Genomic DNA, 6,824 nt, shown 5'->3' with positions numbered 1-6,824 from the left:
CTTACCCTCCATGCGGCCCTTGGCTTGTCATTTTAATGGCTCACTGGGCAGCTGTTGTAAAGGGAGTCTTTCCAAAAACACCAAGATCAGAGCTTGAATTCAAGATAAGCTCAAAGAAAAATGAATAATGTGAGGCTTTTAGCTCTTACTGAATGTCACCCTTTTTAAGGTTGAAAGTCAAAGCTTTGAAAAGTAGGCACCTTGTGAAATGACAAAGTTGTATCAACTCTACTTTGGTTTCTTTGGAGGGGTAAAGGGTCCAGTTTCATTTGATCTCTTTATTAGAGGAACTGATAGCTAGATATTTAAAGCCACTGGGCTACTTTCAATTTTAAAAATCTATATCTAATGGTCTAATATTAAAATGGCAGAAATATTTTTATGCACTTCCCTTTCTGCCATGAGTTTTCATGGATGGCTCAGGCTGGCCAACCATGTACATGTGTCTCTCCATCTTCACTTTGAAGAGTTCTGCCACAGTGATAGGAGAGGAAATCTGAGCACTCATGGAGGCTGTTATCCTGCCAGGGGTCTCTGGGGTAGAAAGAACGAGAATGCCTTCCTGCGCCTCTACACACTGAGGGAGTAGAGAGAGGGGGAGTACCCGTGATTTGGAGACAGCACTGCCTTTCTGGCCGCAAGTCTTTTCTGGACACAGCAGGAACTGACCCAATTTGTGATTCTCTGATTTTCCACTGAGCTTTTCTGGATTTTCCCTTTTCTTCATACAGAGACCATCTCTTTTGATTCCTAGGAAGCGGGCTGTTTGGTGGAAGAAAACTGAGTAACGTCCCCCTTTAAAGAGCATTTTAAGCAACTAATATTTGTAGTGCTGTCATTTTCTTCATTAAAAATGGACTTTGTCTAATATTAGGAAAAAGAATTCTAATGATTTTCAAATATTCCCTATCATTATCCAATAAATACATTATCTGATTTCCAGTAACTCATCCATTAGCATTAGGTGAGATTTCATAGATAGATAAACCAGTGCTCACAGAAGGCCAGGGTCCTTTCTTTGAACTCCTAAAGCACTGGGTCGTCAGGTCCCTTTACCAGCCCTGATCCGACCTGCATCATCTCCAGACTCTCAACTGTGGTTCCTCTTTCCTGCATCATGGTCTGGTAACTCTCTCAAGGAATTGAAAAGGGCAATTACAAGGCTTGCCTCTTTTGTGTCTGATCTCTCCATGGATTGCTGTCCTTCATGGCTTGATATCAGAGTCTTGAAAACCATTGCTGCATATAACTTGTCCCTTTATTTGGTTGTTTCAAAGGGATGGTGAAACTGGTCTCCGTTACTCCAACTTGACTGGAACTGTGTAAATCCTACTTCCCATAGGATTTTAACCAGACCCAGAAACTCCTGACAGTATATTCAAAATGTCTACGATGTAATTTAAACTTACCTAATATACAAAGAACAGGGAAAATCTGAACAACTCATAAGGAAAAAGATACTCAACAGCTTTCTCCCTTATTCTGAATATCGGTAATCTAAATCCAACAAAAGTTATAGCAGCTATAATAACTATGTTCCATGCAGTGTAGGACTGAATGTGCTTGAAACAAATGGAAAGACAGTAGTTCTCAGAAAATAAAGAGAAGCTGTAAAAATTAACAAGATGGACATTTTACAATGAAAAATAAAGTAACAATGACAAAGGAAGGAATCTATGAACTTGAGCAAAGTAACGCAAATTATCCAATTTGAACAACAACAGAGAAAAAAATATCAAAAGAGTCTCAGAGACCTGTAGAACAGAACAAAAAGGGAAAACATTAATGCCATTTGAGACCTAGGACAGGAGACTATGATTGGTGCAGAATAAATATTTGAAGAAATAATGGCTGAAAACTGCCCAAATTTGGTAAAAGACAAATTTACAGACTCAGGAAGCTCAGAGAACCCCTGACTGGATAAACTCAGAGAAAACCATGCTGAGATGTATCTTAATCAAACTACTGAAGACAAATATATTTTTTTTAATCTTGAAAGCTACCAGAGGAAAAAAAATGACATATAACATTTGAATGACTGTGGACTTCTCATGAGGCCAGAAGGCAGTGCACAACATTTTAAAAGCAGTATAAGAAAAGAAAATGTCAACCCAGAGTTACTCAGTAAGAATACCTTTGATGAATGAAAAAATAATAACAACAGTCTCAGATGAATGAAAACTAAGAGAATTAGTCAGAAGCAGGCCTTTATAAAAGAAATGTTCAAGGAAGTACTGTAGGAAGTAAGGAAAATATATCACAGGGAATTGAGAATTCAGTCATGAAGGAAGAGCAACATAAATGGTAAATAGGTAAATATGACAGATTATTTTCTCCTCTAAAGTTCTTTGAAATATAATGATGGAGAGCCAAAATTATAAAATTGGTAGTTTTTAATGTATGCAGATGTGTAATATATATGACAACTACTAATACAACATAAAAGGGGCAAGATGAAGTTTCTACATTTCCCTTGAAGAGGTACAATAGTAATTTTAATAGATTAAAACATGACATACGTATTTGGTAATGCCTAGAACAACCATCAAATACTACACAAAAACCAAAAGCAAACAAGAGACATTAAAATAGAATATGAATATATTTTTAAATATTTCAAAAGAATACACAAAAGTGGAAAATAAAAAATGGAGGGGACAAAAAGAAAACAAATAAAATAATGACTGAGGAAAATACCACCTCATCAATAATTATATTAAATATAAATGTTCTAAGCACACCAAGTAAAAGTCAGTGATCATTAAATTGGACAAAAAAATAAGACCTAACTATATGCTGTCTAGAAACCCACTTCAAATATCCTGATATAGATAGGTTAAAAGTAAAAAGGAAGGAAAAATATACACCATGTGAACACTTGTCAAAGAAAGCTGACTGTCTCTATTAATATTAGACCAAGTAGACTTTAGAACAAGGAAAATTACCAAGGACAAAGAGGCTCATTATGTAATGATATGAGGGCCAATGCACGAAGACATACAATGTTTAATGTATGCACACACAGGAACAAAAAATAAAAGTGGTATTACAATATAACTGGAGAACTGCAAGGAGAAATCAATCCACAATTATAGTTGGAGGCTTTCAATTTCCTCTTTCAATAATAAAATGAGTAGACAAAAAAAATCAATAAGACCATAGTAATCCTGAACAATGTACCTCTCCATCCATCAAAGAACAGAAGAACACATATTCCTTCTGAGGGCACGTAGATCATTTACAAAGACAGACCATATACTGGTCATAAAAGAACCTTACCCATTTAAAAGTATTGAAATCATGTAAAGTATATCCTCTGACCATAATGGAATTGAATTAGAAATCAGTAACAGAAAAATATTCTTTAGGAATTAGATTAAAAACTGCTAAATAATCCAAAGGCTAAAGAGCAAGTTTCAAACAGAATTAGAAAACATTTTGAACTGAGTGAAAATGAAAATACAATGTATCAAAATTGGTGGGATAAAGCTAAAGCAATGTTTAGAAGGAAATATGTCATTAAATGCATCTATTAGAAAGAAGCGAGGCTTCACATTAATACTATGATTCTACCTTAGGAAACTAGAAGAAAGAAGAGCAAAAGAAGCCAAAGTAATCCGAAGGAAGTAAATAAAGAAGAGCAGAAATCCATAAAACTGAAAACAGAAAAACAACACAGAAGTCAATAAAGCAAGAAATTGGCTCTTTGAAAAGGTCAATAAAATTGATAAACCTCTATACAAATTGACCAAGAAAATAAGAAAGGAGAAACAAATTACAACATCAGGAATAAAAAAGACATGATTACAGACCCAACAATGAACTCTAGGCATATACATTCGATGACTTGGATGGAATGGAATAATTCCTCCTTACACCTAAACTACAAAACTCCCTGAAGAAGAAATAGATAACATGAATAGTTCTATACTCATAACGAAATTGAATTTATAGTTAACTGAACAGGTCCATACAGCCAGAGAAAAATAGGTAACACTAACTTACTGATACAGGGCTCCTTACTTTGTGCCTCTGCTGTGGAATAGACTGGTCCCCAAAGCTGAGACCTTCATTTTATTTGATACAGGGTGTTGAGTAGTGGGTTGTGAGCAAAAGTCTTGAAGTAGGAGAATTAAATGATAAATGGTTCTTAAGGTCTTAATCTCTTTCAGTCAAGGAGATTTCGGCAAATATGTTTTGGAAGAGATATCTACTTAACAACAGACAACCTCGCTAGACAGGAATACTAATAACTAGGGAAGATGTGGACTAAAATGTAGTGTTAAAGATTTCATCTAGGCAGGCAGTTTTCAAAAAATGAACATAAGGGATAAATCTAAGAATTGGTATAGTTTACATAGAACCACGTGCTTATTATTTTTTCCAGGTAAGGCATTTTTCTACGTAAGACACATAATATATAGCTATGCTTTTTACATAAAAAGCAATACATATTACACATTGCTAAAACATTTTTAAAAAGCTGCCTAGTTCAATACCCTGTCCCCAATCTGTCCTGGACAGTTAAACATGCCTTTGACAAATTGCATTTTCCACAATAGTTTTTTTGGACATTAAAATGAATGAATTATCTAAGCAGAAAATGAAAACCCTGAACAAGTATTACTTCTGTTCAATCAAGTACAATATTTAAGTATACAATTGGGCTGCTTCTCTTTATGTGCTTTGACATGCAAATATTCTTGCCCCATACAATAATTCAAATTACCCCAAAGAAAATAACTAATTTGAGACTGAATAAAATGAACCTGGTGATATCAGGAACAAACAGATTTTGGTCAAGCAGTCTTGGTAAAATCCATCTTTATGTGTCATTTTGAGAGTAAGCCTTTAGGTCAGAACTGAGTTCATGCTTGTGCCGAGGCTGAAACAGTTGGCCAATGAGGACAGTCCTGCCATGATCTCACTTTCTCTAACTGTTGCCCCCTCTGTTAGAATATTTCTTCAGAGGTGTCCAGAGCAGCTTGTTGGTAACACTGAGACAGTTTCAAGGGGCAACTTTTTCCAAGGACCAAATAATCTTCAAAATATTCAAAAGAAAAACAGAATGGTCTAAGCTCTTGCTATTCCGTGTGTGGTCTGAAGATCATTAGCACTGCCAGATCCTCAGAGTGTGCTGGAAATGCAGAACCTCAGGCTGCCCCCCTGACCAATTCCATCTGAATTTCATGTCAGTTTTATTAACACCTCCAGGTGATTGGTATTGAAATTTGAGACATTGTGTTTCAAGCTCTTTGAATAGGTTTCATCAGAGGTGAGTTGTGGGATGAAAGGGTTATTACATATTTTCAGGGGTAAGTGTTGATTCTTTAGACAGAGATTTTGGCACTGCAGTTATATATAGAATTGAACATCACATGGGGAAAACACAGAAAATAAAATGCTGCTGAGAAGTCAGCCTCTGCCAGTAATGTTGCTCAGAGAACTAACCTCTACTGTGGCACAGCAGAGTTCCTGGAGGCCTGTGGGATGCTTATCAAGTTCAAAGGCAAAGGTTTTGGTATTAGGCAGGTGGTGTTAATGCTTTCTTCATATACACAAATCCACCTGTTGTTAAAAGTAAGCATTTATGAATTAATAACCATCTTTAAGGGGACACTCTTCAGCACTTTATCAGACCAAGATCTGTGAACACTGGCTTTTTAATCACACAAAAACATCTCCACACAGAGTAAAAAGGTTCACTTTGTAATCCATGACCTTAAGAGACAATAGCTGAGTGGCACACCATGACCCAAATTCTGTCGTTTTCCAATGTCTAGAGTGCAATCCCGGTCCGAACCTCTGGACACACACAGAACCCTGCAGGGGTCACTCTGCAGGATGAGATAACCCTTCCCAAGGCAGGCTCTGGCAGTCAGAAACCCTCTAACTTCACTTCAAGATTAATTTTCCAGCTACATCTTCCTACTTTTTGTTCTCAAAGATCTTTGTGGGGATGACAAACAGGTCTGGATGATCCAGATGAGGCTGGCCAAGCGGCTTCACATGCCGATGGAGTACCAGCCAGGCTTGGAGAGCAGAGGGAGCCTCTCCCACGCTTCTTCTCTGGGTCTCCTCTCTGTAACAGCTACTTGCATGACCTTTAGCTGATTCATCAATGTGATTCAACTTAGAAATGACTAAAGAGATATTCAAATGTCAAAACAATAATGGTGGTTTAACCATCTGCTTTTATTGATCGCACACCCTATCATTTTAGGACTCCTGTCACGCTCTGCTTGGATATTTAAAATGTTCTTTATTGAATCCTCAAAGCTTCTGAAATGAAACTCCAGCAATTAATTATCATAGAATCCCCAGGCCCCAGTGTCCTCACATTAGAGACCGTAAGAAACAGTAGGAGGAACATTGGCTCTAAAGCAAGACAGACCAGAGTGACTCTTCACTGAGCCGTCTGGGTAAGTTACCTGAGCCTCACTGAGCCTCAGTTCCTCACTGCAAGACGGGGAAAAGAGCATCTATTGTTTATTTTTCTGGGGCCAACTCGAGATATCACAAACTTTTCCCAGTTAAAAATCTCTTATGGGTATTTTCTCAGTATTTTGGACAGATTCTCCCTCTCCAGAGTTCTCTTTTTTCCCAGAATACTGGAAGCTGCAGGAAAAGCTACGTGTCCTCAAAGCAGCAAATGAGGAGCTTTGCGTCCTCACGCCTCCTGCCGGTGCCCTGGGTCTGTTGGCCCTTCGGCTGCGTACTGGCTCATGCTTCTGTGGGCCATGGGCCTTGTTTGCTATTACCCTTGTTCGTGAGGCCTGAGGATTCTGTGTTCACCTCAGCACAACCTAAGGTTTCCTTCCCAT

The 6,824-nt window shown here is 37.6% G+C and overlaps 2 protein-coding genes across 7 annotated transcripts in view; one reads left to right on the top strand and one right to left on the bottom strand.

Annotated features, from left to right (window-relative positions):
• The window catches only part of LOC140845908 (transmembrane and coiled-coil domain-containing protein 5A-like), a 161,778-nt gene that overhangs the window by 65,678 nt on the left and 89,276 nt on the right, over positions 1-6,824 (bottom strand). The window lies entirely within an intron of this gene.
• Positions 1-6,824, top strand: part of LOC140845974 (transmembrane and coiled-coil domain-containing protein 5A-like) — a 79,526-nt gene that overhangs the window by 43,081 nt on the left and 29,621 nt on the right. Inside the window, exons 1-2 of one of the 5 annotated variants that reach the window (XM_073221436.1) lie at positions 67-3,714; positions 6,224-6,422. The exons of the other annotated variants lie outside the window; for them this stretch is intronic. The gene's annotated coding sequence lies outside the window, so the exon portion shown is untranslated. Of the gene's footprint in view, positions 1-66; positions 3,715-6,223; positions 6,423-6,824 lie in introns of those variants that run through there. 5 annotated transcript variants of the gene reach the window in all.

The sequence above is a fragment of the Manis javanica genome, chromosome 1 (assembly GCF_040802235.1).
Source record: "Manis javanica isolate MJ-LG chromosome 1, MJ_LKY, whole genome shotgun sequence".
Taxonomy (NCBI): Eukaryota; Metazoa; Chordata; class Mammalia; order Pholidota; family Manidae; genus Manis; species Manis javanica.
Note: the sequence above shows the minus strand (reverse complement) of the source record. Positions and strands in the feature narration are given on the sequence as shown.